This window comes from Octopus sinensis, linkage group LG10, assembly GCF_006345805.1.
Source record: "Octopus sinensis linkage group LG10, ASM634580v1, whole genome shotgun sequence".
In the NCBI taxonomy this organism is placed as follows: Eukaryota; Metazoa; Mollusca; class Cephalopoda; order Octopoda; family Octopodidae; genus Octopus; species Octopus sinensis.
This window is the reverse complement of record NC_043006.1, coordinates 68283003-68299733: the sequence shown is the minus strand read 5'-3', so window position 1 is coordinate 68299733 and position 16731 is coordinate 68283003.

Below are 16731 nucleotides of genomic sequence, written 5' to 3'. Positions count from 1 at the left end.
TTTGGTTCTTCTCTGATGAGAAAAACTTCAACCAAGACCAAAAGTCTTACAGGAGAAACTACAGATGATTGTGAGCAGATCCTTCTGATGTCCTTAGAGTGATGCACTCTGTTTTTAGCAACTGTGATGCTTTTAGAAAGGCTCTTAGAATTAATACCACTGGATATATTGAGATGCTAGAGGCAGTTGTTAAGCTCTCAATGACTGAAGTTGTGGAAGGCTGTACATTTTTCAACAAGACCCAGCATTTCACAAAGCCCACAAACCCAAGAATAGATGTCAGACAGTCTTTATCATGTAGCAGCAAACATGCCAGACTTAAGTCCTGTGGAGCATTGTCAAAACAGAGACCATTCAACAATCTCACTCAACCGACAGAGGATCTTAACTGATCAAACTGATTATGTAAACAGAATTCTGATTAGTCAAAAGTGTCTTCTTGTCTCAAGCGCTGATTTTCTGCCTCAGAACCTTTGGTATGGAGTATCGAAATTTTAATCCCTTTCACACTTATAAAAATGTCAAGCAAACTTAAAAATTTGTAATTACCGTTTTAGCCAGGAGACCAAACTGATAGTTTGGTAACCCACTAAAATAAACATTAAAAATTGAAAGGAGAAAATAAACAGCTTTGCAAGTTTAACTCAGTGTTTATTGAACAAGAGAGGCACGAAATTTAAGAAGTGACTTGTTAGAATATATATGTCTGTGAGGAGACATAAACAAGAATAGCAAAAATCTACTATACCAAAAGAACTGGTAATACATACATTACAAGTGTTCTATGAAGAGAACATAAGATTGTTGCATAATTCAACATGAATGTGAAATGATATTAAACATCGTATAAGGTAAATGAAGGTTTCTTTAGCAACGCTAAGTCATATTCATTTAGTGATTTTACATGTGCAAAGATGAATTATGATGATGTCAGTGGCAATGCCGGCAGTGATGAATTTCATTGTCCTAATGTGGAGAAAGCAAGCAATAGCTTCCTGGAGGCAAACGCAAGCTAGACTTCTTAAGCGGAGAAAAATTGATCTATATAAGGGCTCCATTGTGTAAAAACTCCAAGCAATATAAAATATGGCCCAGACCATGATTACCAGTATAGATATCAAACTTCAAAAAGTAGTTAACCATTTTATGGTTAACTACTTTAATAAATTTATACAGAAAAAGTAAACATTATACCATCCAGCATAAATAAAAGTCAACTTCATTATATTTTTTCTGTAAAAGCCTATTCTGACATTAAATGAGCCAACTTCTAGTATGAATGTTTACATTTGTACGTCATTTTTCAACAAAAAAATTTCTAAAACAATTCTGGAAATGATCTATTCATGTAATTTACGCGCCCCTGAAAATTTATTTTTGTTTCTTGCAAAGAAAATTCCATAAATTACATGGGTTTTTACAGTGTGTGTATATATATATATATATATATATATATATATATATTTATACACACATGACAGGTTTCTCTCCGTTTCCATCTAACAAATCCACTCACATGGTTTTGGTCAGCTCGAGGCTATAGTAGAAGACACTTGCCTAAGGTGCCATGCAATGGGACTGAACCCGGAACCATGTGGTTGGTAAACAAGCTACTTACCACACAGCCACTCCTGCACAAATTTTTATTAAAACACATTTGGTTTTTGCTAGATAACAATTGTCTTATTAACCCTGTCATGTTGTGTTCCCACTCACTCAGGAATACATAATCTCTGCTGGTAACTGAAGTGGTAATTAACATCACAAAGAAATATGATAAAATGCTAAAAATAGACAACTGATCACATTGCAGCTTTGTAGTTAAGTGTGTTTATGTGGCTTTGTAGTTAAGTGTGTTCATTGCTAATAGCATTTCCCATAACAGTTGTTTATTTATGATTTTAATAAAAAAAGAAAAAACTTTTTTTTTTTTTTTTGCATTGAAACAAGTATGTGATGAACCCAGCACTTTGTCTGATAAACAAACTAAACCTGATCTCTTTATAATGGAGGAAATTATTGATGATATTTATTCTTTGGCCAAAGGTGAGCAAGAATTCCAACAAGTTTACTCTTACATGGACAAATAGAGTGATTCAGGCAAGCAAACTGGTGAAAGTGACTATAAAAGCAGCAATTCAGGTGAATAAATTCAATAGTTGAGATCGAACCTTTTGTTATTCTCCTGAATTTTTTAAAATTTTGTCCATTAGCTTGCCTGCAATGGCACAGGTGTGTTTGTGTGGCAAGAAGTTTGCATCCCAATCACATGGTTCCAGCAACTTTAAGCAAGTGTCTTCTACTATAGCCTCAGGTTGACCTTGTAAGCAGATTTGGTCGATGGAAACTAAAAAAAAAAGAATCCCATTATATATGTATGTGTGTGTGTGTATATCAACAAAAAAAAATCCAGTGAAATCCATGAAAGTAGATTCAGTATATCCAGTGGTAATCTGGGTGGTGTGCTGGTATGTAGATGAGGGGAGATGCAAAAAGTTCAGGAAGTGGTTAAGATATACAAGTCCAAAGAGAAGAAAGTTTTAGGCAGGATAAAATCTCTTCTTTCAAACTTTTTTCTAATCATTCGCCATGCTTGACTACTAAATCTACAAGTTTTTTTTTCATTCTCTCCCTCTTTATTTTCTCTTATTCCTTTCTGTTAAAAAGCATAGGCCTGAAACATAAGACATTTTCATTTTCCCAAGCGTCAAACTAATACACCTGTTTGTTGTTCATACAGCTGTCTTTATCTTTTGTTTTTCTGTAAATTTTAACTATGTATGTATGTATGTAAGTATGTATGTATGCATACATGCATGTATGCATGCATGCATGTATGCATGCATGCATGAATGCAATGTATGCCAGAAGGTTTGCAAATCTAATGGAGGCCTCAAAAGACATTTTAAGATCTACAAAGATCAGAACTTATCTGCAGCTCTTGGTAGTCCAAATCAGATATGCAATCTATGTGAGTGTCTGTTCAGAACATTGCCTGGTTTAAAAAGCCACATTAGATGCTATAATGGTTCTAAGGTGTAAGTACAAGAGGTGGTCAAACTCTGCATAAGGAGTAGACAACCAGCATGTATGTATGTATGTTTGTGTTTCCTTGTCTTGATATTGCATAATAGTTGTAAAATAATTGTCTCATACAAAACATGCTCATTTCCAATATTCTGTGAGGTCATGTCTGGCTATGGGGGAAACATTGCCTTACTTGGAAATAGGTGATGGTTGCCAACAGGAAGGGCATCCAGTTGTAGAAATTCCACTTCAATAAAGTCCATCCAGTCCATGCAAGTGGACATCAAAATGGTGGATGAAATAAGAATGTGTGTGTGTAACCAACCTTTTGTAGACAATTGCTTCAGTATGCATGAGAGAAATGCATTTATACATTTTCTAGTTCAAATTAAAATAATCTAATGACAAATTAGAAAAGAAAATAGATAAAACATAGCATAGGCACAGGGGTGGCTGTGTGGTAAGTAGCTTGCTTACCAACTATGTGATTCCAGGCTCAGACCCACTGACGTTAAACCCTCCTTCCCTTCTTTCCTGAGCGTCCAATAATACTATACTTCTTCCACGTCCTCATGTTGTTGTGTTTTCATGTTTGGATTAACTATATATATATATATATATATATATATATAGATTTATGTTTGTGTGTCTGTGTTTGTCCACCCGCCATCACTTGACAACCAATGCTGGTGTGTTAGGTCCCCGTAACAAAGAATAAATCCTGGGATCGATTTGTTTGACTAAAGGTGGTGCTCCAGCATGGCTGCATTCAAATGACTGAAACAAATAAAAGAGTAATAGAGGTGTCCATGTTTTGACTCTTCTTAAGTCTGAATTCAATTCATTGTTTGAATTTGACCTACAATACTGCATATACTTATGTATGATAAAATCCAAGCTGAATGTATAAGTTACATGTCTCAAGTTACTGGTTCTGGTATTTCATATGATGTCAAACAAGTGAGAGGTTATATAAGAAATCTATACTTGAAGGTGGTGCTCCAGCATGGCCACAGTCAAATCACCGAAACAAGTACATGAATAAAAGAATACTGAGTTATGTACTGCTTGATTAAATAAATGTGTATTTCAGAAAGAAAACACCAGCAATTAATCTAAAATCTATTGGGAAGTGAGTCTTTGTTAGTACAATGGTAATGTCATGTAGTTCTCGAAAAATCTGTGTAAACAATAAAACACTGAGGTGTCTAATAAGACAAAATCATGTCTAAAATTATCACTCATTACCTGAGTATTTTTCCCCAGTCATCATTATGATCCTGTCATAGGTAACTTGTGGCACCTGGGACTTTTGAATGGTACACCTAACAAAAAGTTACCTTGAATGCTTTAGCAATGTGGCTCTCCAGATGATGACCCAGGTCTTATGCAGCCTCCTTTTTGAGAAAACTTGTCTGTTCTATCCTATTATGGCTAACTCTTAACAATCCAGTTCACCCTAAAGAGAGACAGTTTATAAGGTCAGAATATCAGGTCACTGCCACCATCCTGATGAGCCTAATGTTAACCCTTTCATTACTGTATTTATTTTGAGATGCTCTGTGTTTCTTTCAATTACTTTAAATATCACAAAGAATTTAGTAAAATAGCTTAATTATCATTCAGCTAGTGTTAGGAACATAAATTGTGACTAAGGTTTGGTGGAAGATTTTTTATTCAAAACTTATGAAAACAAGACATTTGTACTCAAAGCCAGATTCAGCTGGGTTGGTAACGAAAGTGTTAATATAAACACATTTTAATATATCTTTACAAGAAAATCAATATCTTTTCTTCTGAGATTAATTGCTATGTGTAAAGCATATTTTTATAACTTTTCAACCATAACACTCATTTTGTACTTTTAGTTGTGACTACACATCTCATTATCAACACCTAAGGTATTTCAACTAATGTTTGTTGTTGTTCAATCTTTAAATCTGTCCTGGTCAAAAAGCTTCCTAATTATAATCGTCCGATCTTATTTTTAGGAATATTGCATCCCAGATTCCCCCTTTTTTTCTGTTTTTGATAGTTCAAAGAAAATTTGGCTGTTAGAACAGTGGTTCTCAACCTCAGCTCCCAGTATTGCATTCGTCCTCAATGGTCTTCCCTCTATAGATATAGTAAATTTTTCTTTGAGTTGTTTTACTTTTTTGGTGCAGTCCCCTAAAAAAAATCCAGGTTTGGAATCTGGCCCAAGTATTAAAAATATTGAGAACCACTGATTTGGAAAGTCCCACAAATGATATGTGGCCTGCAGGATTTTCTAAATATCACACCTAGCAAAATATTACCTTAAAATTTGTTAGTAAATGACCTGTCAGATGATGAACCATGTCTCATGCAGCCTTCTTCTTGAAAAAGGTTTCCTATACCTCATATATAGGCTTTTTTATTGACTTATTTATTGAACGGCCAAAAGCTCCCTATGAAAATAAAGCCATAATTAAAGAAGAAAAGAAGAGGTATTTCATAAGCTCTTTGTTGTCTAATTCACCAAGTGAATTCGACTTTGAACTCCATTGAGATTAAAGATAATTAGATATATATTCCTTCTTCCAAAAATAACTCCTATTCTACTGACAAACTTCTCAAGGTTTCTGGAAGATAAGATTCTAAAATAGATGTAACTACAGAATAATCTCCTCCTGATATATCGTTTATGCATAGTGATGTCCCCTTTCTGGAATGGTAATTGGGGAATCTCATTTTAAGTCTAAATAATTTTCAAATTCAACATTATGACTGTAGTTACCAGAAAGTGGAATAGGTTTGGTTTAGGTTGTCCAATAAAACTTAACAAACATTATTAGACTCAAAATCAAGTTGTTGGATTATAAAATTTAAGTCATGGTGTGGTTGCACCTATAATCAACTATTTATGAATGCTACAGAATTATACTTTCAATGGTATTGACTTCTGTGCACTATCTAATTCATGACCAACTTGAAATTAGTTGTGTGGTGAAACAGAAATTATTATTAACCCTTAAGTGCTTAAACCAACCATATCCAGTCCAAATATTTTACTTGTTTTATGTTGAAAATGGCTATATCCAGCCTCTAACACCTATCCTACAACGTTATTCTGAAAATAAACAAACATATTGAAATCTCAAAGCCACAAGATAATGCATGATTAATTTAAAGCTGTTGTCAAACAGTGGTGGATGACAAACAACACACAATCCCAAAATACATGCACACATAGATATACATGCATATGCATATACATTCAATTATATATAGTAAATGGAAACTGAAAGAAGTTCATCATGTGTGTGTGTATACTCGTTTACCTGTTTCAGTCATTTAATCAAACAAATCGACCCCAGGACTTATTTTTTGTAAGCCTAGAACTTGTTCTCTCTGTCTCTTTTGCTGAACCGCTAAGTTTTCAAATGATGGATGGGGTACACACACACACACACATATGTATATATACATACATATATATATGTCTTGCATGTCTGTCAGGTGGTGTGAACATACATGTTCAGATTAGACGAAGGAAATAGAGATGGATCGAACACACACTGTGGAAAGAACCTTCAAATGTGACACGACAAGCACTCGACTGGAACCTGCAGGGGAAAAGGAAGCAAAGACGCCCGAAGCAGACATGGAAGTATGAAGTATTTTGGACGAGCTCAGTACCACTGGCCTGACATGGGAAGCAGCCAAGAAACACGCCAATGACCACAAAAAGTGGAAAGCAACTGTTGAGGCCCTATGGTCCACAAGGGGCAAAAAGGATTAAGAAGAAGATATATATCCATCGTATCTTGACCAACATGTGTCCCCGCTACCAAAACGGTAATTATTTCTACGCCAGCTGCTATGTTGTTGTTGTTTTGTCTCATTTGGTCTAAAGTCGTATGACAACCACCGTTATATATATTTTGTTTATTCATTACTGTTTTCAATTTCGTTTTCGTCTCTTGTATTTACATCCGTCTTGTGCGTTCACATTCCTGTCTTCTACCAAGAAATCTAATGCTTACAGCTTAGTTTTTTTCTTGGGGTTGGCCGAGTTGGAGCAAATATCAGAATTGAACAGCCGAAATTTGCTATGATGATTCGGTGTCTGACTGAAGATTGAAGGCTTCGAATGATTTGTCTGTGTTCCGTGTTCGTCCCTTCCTGTATTTCACGTTCATTATATATAAAAACATTCATTCTTATATTATTGCGGCGTTACGTGCACCCCCCCCCCCCCGTTTGTTTGTCCAATTTTAAACCCTGCACGACTTCTATACACACTGTCTTTCCTACCCGCCATTGCTTCTTCACCAAACTATTTTGGCGCCCTACGATTCTTCCCCCCTCTTCCTCCCATCCTCCTCCCCTCTTCCTCCCATCCTCCTTAATCCCTTCTTTCTCCTTTTCTCTTGGTCACTGATTCTGTCCCCTGCCTTCCACCCTCTTTGATTCCCTCTCTCTCTGTCTCTCTTTCTCCTGCAACCTGCTGATTCTTAACCATTCTGTTGGCCATCGTATCTTGACCAACATGTGTCCCCGCGGATCAGTTGTCTGTTCGTCAGTTTGAGTTCGGTCGTGTTTTTTTACGCTCGTAAAATTCGGTAAAAAAGATCAAAAAGAATTGTTGTTGTTGTGGAAATTTTGAACGGCGTTAAAGCGGTTTCGCGTTCCACTGGTTCTGCGCGTTACACTTTTTCTGTTTTGACGGCCGTTTTGGCCTGTCAGGCGGGAGGAGATGGATGACCACTCCCTAGTGGAGGAGTGGGAGGAAGAATGGATATTTGAGAGCTTGTCGGAGACATCGAACTCTGAAGACGAGCAAATCGGTGATGTAAATAATGTGGAGACAAAAAACAGGAAAACGTACGCAGGAGTTGCAAAAAAGAAGACGGAACAGGAAAAAGAAATAAACCTAGAAAAATTGCCAGGTTTCCAGAGGTATATGAGGAAGGACAGCGGCGAGGTGGAACTGGAACCACAACCAAAGAGAAAGGAATGGTACAATAAGAGGACCATAATTTACAGGGTGTTCGCGAACGAAAGAAAGAAAATAGAGATCGTAAACATGGAATGGATAGAGGAGGCCCTGAGAAGATCGGAGGAGGAAATCATTTTTCTGACTCGAGGATCGAAGTACGGTACTGTAGTGGTACATTTTAAAAGCGAGACTGCAGCGAGGAAGATGGCGGTGAAGACAGTGAAGTCAGAAAAGGTAACACTTTTACCAATGTACTTGAATAGAAGGATTACACGAGTAAGGGTGGAGGGAGTGCCACCAAACGTTGAGGCTGAGTGGATTGTGGCGGCTGTGATCAGCGGCCACGAGGAGAAAGTGGATATTCTCCATGCCTCGGTCAAGACCGAGGGCTGGAGAGGCGTAATAGTGGAGCTAAACGTGCAGGCGGAGAGCGAGGTACTGGTGGACCTGGCGGAGAGCATTAAATTGGGAGACGTGATTATGAGAGTGTGGGTGGAGGGCAGAGCTCCACGTTGTTACAAGTGTGGCCTGAGGGGCCACATAAGAGCCTTCTGCCCTCCCCCGCCAAGAGAAAAGGAAATCGTTGAAGAAACTCCAAAAGAGGAGGCCCCAAAAGAAGAAGAAATTAAAGAGAAGCAGACGGAAAGGGAAATGACAGAGTAGGAGGAGATGCAAAAAGAGTGTGAGGAGGGCAGAAAGAAGAGAAAAGGAAAGAAAAGGAAAAACTGTGCGAAGCCCCAACCCACCCCAATACCACCCACACCCTTGGAGACCCATCCTGCCCCCGCAAACAGCAATCCCACCCACTCCCCGCCTACAAGAAAAACGAAAACAGACACACAGAACATACAAAAGCCCCAGTCCTACTTTTTATGTGTTGTGGGGAAGGGGGATACTGAGAACGCAAGAAGGCTTTTTGAAGACGATGTATGGCAGGAGTATGAGGACGGAAGCTATGCGGTATTCGATTTTGAACTCATGGGCTCTTCGATGAGCAAGTGCAATGAACTACGTATAAATTGTTTATCAGCATTTATGAAGGATGATATGATAGAGAGATATGAGAGAGAAATGAAAGGTGAGGTGAAAAACTTTGGAATCGTGATAGGAAACGGAAAGGTAAGTGATGCTGGCGGAGGGGGCCGTTAGCATCGCTTTCATGTTATCATTTTTTCATTTTAACATTCATTTAATCATAATTTTAATCGCATTGTTTTATGTCCCCCATGTTTTGTAATGTTCCCTCTTCGTGGCCCCTAGTGGGTAATAAAGAAATAGACCAACATGTGTCCCCGCGGATCAGTTGTCTGTTCGTCAGTTTGAGTTCGGTCGTGTTTTTTTACGCTCGTAAAATTCGGTAAAAAAGATCAAAAAGAATTGTTGTTGTTGTTGTGGAAATTTTGAACGGCGTTAAAGCGGTTTCGCGTTCCACTGGTTCTGCGCGTTACACTTTTTCTGTTTTGACGGCCGTTTTGGCCTGTCAGGCGGGAGGAGATGGATGACCACTCCCTAGTGGAGGAGTCGGAGGAAGAATGGATATTTGAGAGCTTGTCGGAGACATCGAACTCTGAAGACGAGCAAATCGGTGATGTTAATAATGTGGAGACAAAAAACAGGAAAACGTACGCAGGAGTTGCAAAAAAGAAGACGGAACAGGAAAAAGAAATAAACCTAGAAAAATTGCCAGGTTTCCAGAGGTATATGAGGAAGGACAGCGGCGAGGTGGAACTGGAACCACCACCAAAGAGAAAGGAATGGTACAATAAGAGGACCATAATTTACAGGGTGTTCGTGAACGAAAGAAAGAAAATAGAGATCGTAAACATGGAATGGATAGAGGAGGCCCTGAGAAGATCGGAGGAGGAAATCATTTTCCTGACTCGAGGATCGAAGTACGGTACTGTAGTGGTGCATTTTAAGAGTGAGACTGCAGCGAGGAGGATGGCGGTGAAGGCGGTGAAGTCAGAAAGGGTAACACTTTTACCTATGTACTTGAATAGAAGGATCACACGAGTAAGGGTGGAGGGAGTGCCACCAAACGTGGAGGCTGAGTGGATTGTGGCGGCTGTGATCAGCGGCCACGAGGAGAAAGTAGATATTCTCCATGCCTCGGTCAAGACCGAGGGCTGGAGAGGCGTAATAGTGGAGCTAAACGTGCAGGCGGAGAGCGAGGTACTGGTGGACCTGGCGGAGAGCATTAAATTGGGAGACGTGATTATGAGAGTGTGGGTGGAGGGCAGAGCTCCACGTTGTTACAAGTGTGGCCTGAGGGGCCACATAAGAGCCTTCTGCCCTCCCCCGCCAAGAGAAAAGGAAATCGTTGAGGAAACTCCAAAAGAGGAGGCCCCAAAAGAAGAAGAAATTAAAGAGAAGCAGACGGAAAGGGAAATGACAGAGGAGGAGGAGATGCAAGAAGAGTGTGAGGAGGGCAGAAAGAAGAGAAAAGGAAAGAAAAGTAAAAACTGTGCGAAGCCCCAACCCACCCCAATACCACCCACACCCTTGGAGACCCATCCTGCCCCCGCAAACAGCAATCCCACCCACTCGCCGCCTACAAGAAAAACGAAAACAGACACACAGAACATACAAAAGACCCAGTCCTACTTTTTATGTGTTGTGGGGAAGGGGGATACTGAGAACGCAAGAAGGCTTTTTGAAGACGATGTATGGCAGGAGTATGAGGATGGAAGCTATGCGGTATTCGATTTTGAACTCATGGCCTCTTTGATGAGCAAGTGCAATGAACTACGTATAAATTGTTTATCAGCATTTATGAGGGATGATATGATAGAGAGATATGAGAGAGAAATGAAAGGTGAGGTGAAAAACTTTGGAATCGTGATAGGAAACGGAAAGGTAAGTGATGCTGGCGGAGGGGGCCGTTAGCATCGCTTTCATGTTATCATTTTTTCATTTTAACATTCATTTAATCATAATTTTAATCGCATTGTTTTGTGTCCCCCATGTTTTGTAATGTTCCCTCTTCGTGGCCCCTAGTGGGTAATAAAAAAATGGACCAACATGTGTCCCCGCGGATCAGTTGTCTGTTCGTCAGTTTGAGTTCGGTCGTGTTTTTTTACGCTCGTAAAATTCGGTAAAAAAAGATCAAAAAGAATTGTTGTTGTTGTTGTGGAAATTTTGAACGGCGTTAAAGCGGTTTCGCGTTCCACTGGTTCTGCGCGTTACACTTTTTCTGTTTTGACGGCCGTTTTGGCCTGTCAGGCGGGAGGAGATGGATGACCACTCCCTAGTGGAGGAGTCGGAGGAAGAATGGATATTTGAGAGCTTGTCGGAGACATCGAACTCTGAAGACGAGCAAATCGGTGATGTAAATAATGTGGAGACAAAAAACAGGAAAACGTACGCAGGAGTTGCAAAAAAGAAGACGGAACAGGAAAAAGAAATAAACCTAGAAAAATTGCCAGGTTTCCAGAGGTATATGAGGAAGGACAGCGGCGAGGTGGAACTGGAACCACCACCAAAGAGAAAGGAATGGTACAATAAGAGGACCATAATTTACAGGGTGTTCGTGAACGAAAGAAAGAAAATAGAGATCGTAAACATAGAATGGATAGAGGAGGCCCTGAGAAGATCGGAGGAGGAAATCATTTTTCTGACTCGAGGATCGAAGTACGGTACTGTAGTGGTACATTTTAAAAGTGAGACTGCAGCGAGGAAGATGGCGGTGAAGGCGGTGAAGTCAGAAAAGGTAACACTTTTACCTATGTACTTGAATAGAAGGATCACACGAGTAAGGGTGGAGGGAGTGCCACCAAACGTGGAGGCTGAGTGGATTGTGGCGGCTGTGATCAGCGGCCACGAGGAGAAAGTAGATATTCTCCATGCCTCGGTCAAGACCCAGGGCTGGAGAGGCGTAATAGTGGAGCTAAACGTGCAGGCGGAGAGCGAGGTACAGGTGGACCTGGCGGAGAGCATTAAATTAGGAGACGTGATTATGAGAGTGTGGGTGGAGGGCAGAGCTCCACGTTGTTACAAGTGTGGCCTGAGGGGCCACATAAGAGCCTTCTGCCCTCCCCCACCAAGAGAAAAGGAAATCGTTGAGGAAACTCCAAAAGAGGAGGCCCCAAAAGAAGAAGAAATTAAAGAGAAGCAGACGGAAAGGGAAATGACAGAGGAGGAGGAGATGCAAGAAGAGTGTGAGGAGGGCAGAAAGAAGAGAAAAGGAAAGAAAAGGAAAAACTGTGCGAAGCCCCAACCCACCCCAATACCACCCACACCCTTGGAGACCCATCCTGTCCCCGCAAACATCAATCCCACCCACTCCCCGCCTACAAGAAAAACGAAAACAGACACACAGAACATACAAAAGACCCAGTCCTACTTTTTATGTGTTGTGGGGAAGGGGGATACTGAGAACGCAAGAAGGCTTTTTGAAGACGATGTATGGCAGGAGTATGAGGATGGAAGCTATGCGGTATTCGATTTTGAACTCATGGCCTCTTTGATGAGCAAGTGCAATGAACTACGTATAAATTGTTTATCAGCATTTATGAAGGATGATATGATAGAGAGATATGAGAGAGAAATGAAAGGTGAGGTGAAAAACTTTGGAATCGTGATAGGAAACGGAAAGGTAAGTGATGCTGGCGGAGGGGGCCGTTAGCATCGCTTTCATGTTATCATTTTTTCATTTTAACATTCATTTAATCGTAATTTTAATCGCATTGTTTTGTGTCCCCCATGTTTTGTAATGTTCCCTCTTCGTGGCCCCTAGTGGGTAATAAAGAAATAGACCAACATGTGTCCCCGCGGATCAGTTGTCTGTTCGTCAGTTTGAGTTCGGTCGTGTTTTTTTACGCTCGTAAAATTCGGTAAAAAAGATCAAAAAGAATTGTTGTTGTTGTGGAAATTTTGAACGGCGTTGAAGCGGTTTCGCGTTCCGCTGGTTCTGCGCGTTACACTTTTTCTGTTTTGGCGGCCGTTTTCGGCCCGTCAGACAGGAGGAAATGGATGACCACTCCCTAGTGGGGGAGTCGGAGGAGGAATGGATATTTGAGAGCTTGTCGGAGACATCGAACTCTGAAGACGAGCAAATCGGTGATGTAAATAATGTGGAGACAAAAAACAGGAAAACGTACGCAGGAGTTGCAAAAAAGAAGACGGAACAGGAAAAAGAAATAAACCTAGAAAAATTGCCAGGTTTCCAGAGGTATATGAGGAAGGACAGCGGCGAGGTGGAACTGGAACCACCACCAAAGAGAAAGGAATGGTACAATAAAAGGACCATAATTTACAGGGTGTTCGCGAACGAAAGAAAGAAAATAGAAATTATAAACATGGAATGGATAGAGGAGGCCCTGAGAAGATCGGAGGAGGAAATCATTTTTCTGACTCGAGGATCGAAGTACGGTACTGTAGTGGTACATTTTAAAAGCGAGACTGCAGCGAGGAAGATGGCGGTGAAGACAGTGAAGTCAGAAAAGGTAACACTTTTACCAATGTACTTGAATAGAAGGATTACACGAGTAAGGGTGGAGGGAGTGCCACCAAACGTTGAGGCTGAGTGGATTGTGGCGGCTGTGATCAGCGGCCACGAGGAGAAAGTAGCCTTCTGCCCTCCCCCACCAAGAGAAAAGGAAATCGTTGAAGAAACTCCAAAAGAGGAGGCCCCAAAAGAAGAAGAAATTAAAGAGAAGCAGACGGAAAGGGAAATGACAGAGTAGGAGGAGATGCAAAAAGAGTGTGAGGAGGGCAGAAAGAAGAGAAAAGGAAAGAAAAGGAAAAACTGTGCGAAGCCCCAACCCACCCCAATACCACCCACACCCTTGGAGACCCATCCTGCCCCTGCAAACAGCAATCCCACCCACTCCCCGCCTACAAGAAAAACGAAAACAGACACACAGAACATACAAAAGCCCCAGTCCTACTTTTTATGTGTTGTGGGGAAGGGGGATACTGAGAACGCAAGAAGGCTTTTTGAAGACGATGTATGGCAGGAGTATGAGGACGGAAGCTATGCGGTATTCGATTTTGAACTCATGGGCTCTTCGATGAGCAAGTGCAATGAACTACGTATAAATTGTTTATCAGCATTTATGAAGGATGATATGATAGAGAGATATGAGAGAGAAATGAAAGGTGAGGTGAAAAACTTGGAATCGTGATAGGAAACGGAAAGGTAAGTGATGCTGGCGGAGGGGGCCGTTAGCATCGCTTTCATGTTATCATTTTTTCATTTTAACATTCATTTAATCATAATTTTAATCGCATTGTTTTATGTCCCCCATGTTTTGTAATGTTCCCTCTTCGTGGCCCCTAGTGGGTAATAAAGAAATAGACCAACACGTGTCCCCGCTACCGAAACGGTAATTATTTCTACGCCAGCTGCTATGTTGTTGTTGTTTTGTCTCATTTGGTCTAAAGTCGTATGACAACCACCGTTATATATATTTTGTTTATTCATTACTGTTTTCAATTTTTTCGTTTTCGTCTCTTGTTTTCAATTTTTTCGTTTTCGTCTCTTGTATTTACATCCGTCTTGTGTGTTCACATTCCTGTCTTCTACCAAGAAATCTAATGCTTACAGCTTAGTTTTTTTCTTGGGGCTGGCCGAGTTGGAGCAAATATCAGAATTGAACAGCCGAAATTTGCTATGATGATTCGGTTTCTGACTGAAGGTTGAAGGCTTCGAATGATTTGTCTGTGTTCCGTGTTCGTCCCTTCCTGTATTTCACGTTCATTATATATAAAAACATTCATTTATATATATATATATATATATATATATGAATTTAAAATGACGGTGAGAAATTAGATATTAATTTAATTAACATCGATTTCACACCAGTGGTCTAGCATATAAAAAAATTGAATGTTCAGTAAAATTGTATTATATACATATTGGAGGGAGACCACTATGTGGACACCCTTATGCTAGAAATAGATCCGCTATGGTCTTACCACTAAGAAATGTTCTCAAGAAAAATTTAGCAAAACAACCAAAATGTTCTACACTATTCATTGCTATTCATTCAAAGCAATGAATAGTTGTATTCAAAGCAATGATTTGTAACATACAAAACCAGTATGCTTGAATCTCTTTAACAATTCACAATAATGACTTTTATTACTTCCTCAATTCCTCTAATTGTATATGTCTATCGTTACTTTTCATAAAAAGCCTTTTCTTCTCTTGATTTATAATAATAATAATGAAATTATTGTATACAGTGCTCAGGTGCACCACAACTTGTCAGATAGTGCATATAAAGTACATGCAGTAATGTAATGTATGAGTCAGATTCATGCTTGTGTGTGTATGGAGGGGAGAAAATCAAGTGTAGTGTTGGCGAATCTCAGAAAGCATGGAAGTTTTGAAGGATGCAGTGCTCCGACAACTAACAACTGATGCCGGCAGTTTGTTCTATGCTTCAGCAACTCTCAGCATGAAAAAATGTTTCCTGAAGTCATGGGAGCTGTGCTGTTTTCTGACTTCGTAAATATGTCCACGGGTGTTAGATGGGTGGAGTTTGAAAAGGTGCTCAGAGTTATTGTTTGTACGATGGTTGATAATTTTATGAGTGTCTGCCAAGTCAGCTGCCAGACGTCGGAGTTTCAATGTGTCCATGCCCAGGGAAGTAAGGCGTTCAGGATATGGCAAATGCCTGATGGAGGGTATTCTTTTGGTTGCACGTCGCTGAACAGCTTCCAGACGATTGATATCTTGGGCAAGATAGGGGTTCCAGACCGGTGATGCAAATTCCTGGTGAGGTCTTACCATAGCTATATAAAGCCGCAGATAGATAGCCGGAGAGTGGCTCACAAAGGATTTGGTGAGTGATGCCAAGACACCCTCAGCCTTCTTGACAATTTTAGTGATGTGTTTTGTCCAACGCAAATCACTGTCGACAATAACACCCAGGTCACGTTCACATGAAGACTTTTTGAGACTAGTGTTGTGGAGGGAGTAGGTGAACGCTGGGTTTCTCCTCCCAAAATGCATGGTGGTACATTTGTCCACAGCCAGCTTGAGTTGCCAGTCCATGATCCACTGCTGCATTGTGTCTAGGTCTGCTTGCAATAGAGATCTATAGTGTACAGGATTTGACCTCTTTATTTCGAGGTACAGCTTGATGTCATCTGCATATTTCAGCACTGTGGCATTCTTTAAGTTGGCATCTATGTCATTAACATATGCAACAAATAAAAGGGGGCCAAGAACAGATCCCTGTGGTACACCAGATGTCATCTCATAGGGCAAAGAGTGCTGTCCTAGAACTGTGACAACCTCTTTTCGGCCAAAAATAAAGGACTTCAACCAGTTATAGAGTTCATCTCTTACACCCAACGCAGAAAGCTTCACCATAAGTCTTTTGTGTGGCACAGAGTTAAAAGCCTTAGCAAAGTCCAGGTAAACAACATCCACCCAGGATCCGCGATCAGTGATTTAGGTAACGTCCTCAAGAAACTCGATGAGTTGATTACAGCAGCTGGAGTTAGGAATAAATCCGAATTGTGACGGCTGGATGAGGCTGTGAGACTTCCAGAAGTTCCAGAGTGTTTCTCTGATACAGGATTCCATCAGTTTTGCGATGCAGCTAGTAAGACTGACGGGGCGATAGTTGACAGGCAATGTGCGGTCGCCTTTTTTGAACAGAGGGATGACACTGGCAGTTTTCCACTGTTCTGGAGTAACACCATTGTCAAGACAGAATTGGAAGAATAGAGAAAGTTGGCTTAGAAGAAAGTACCCACCACGTTTGAGAAGTAGGTATGTAACA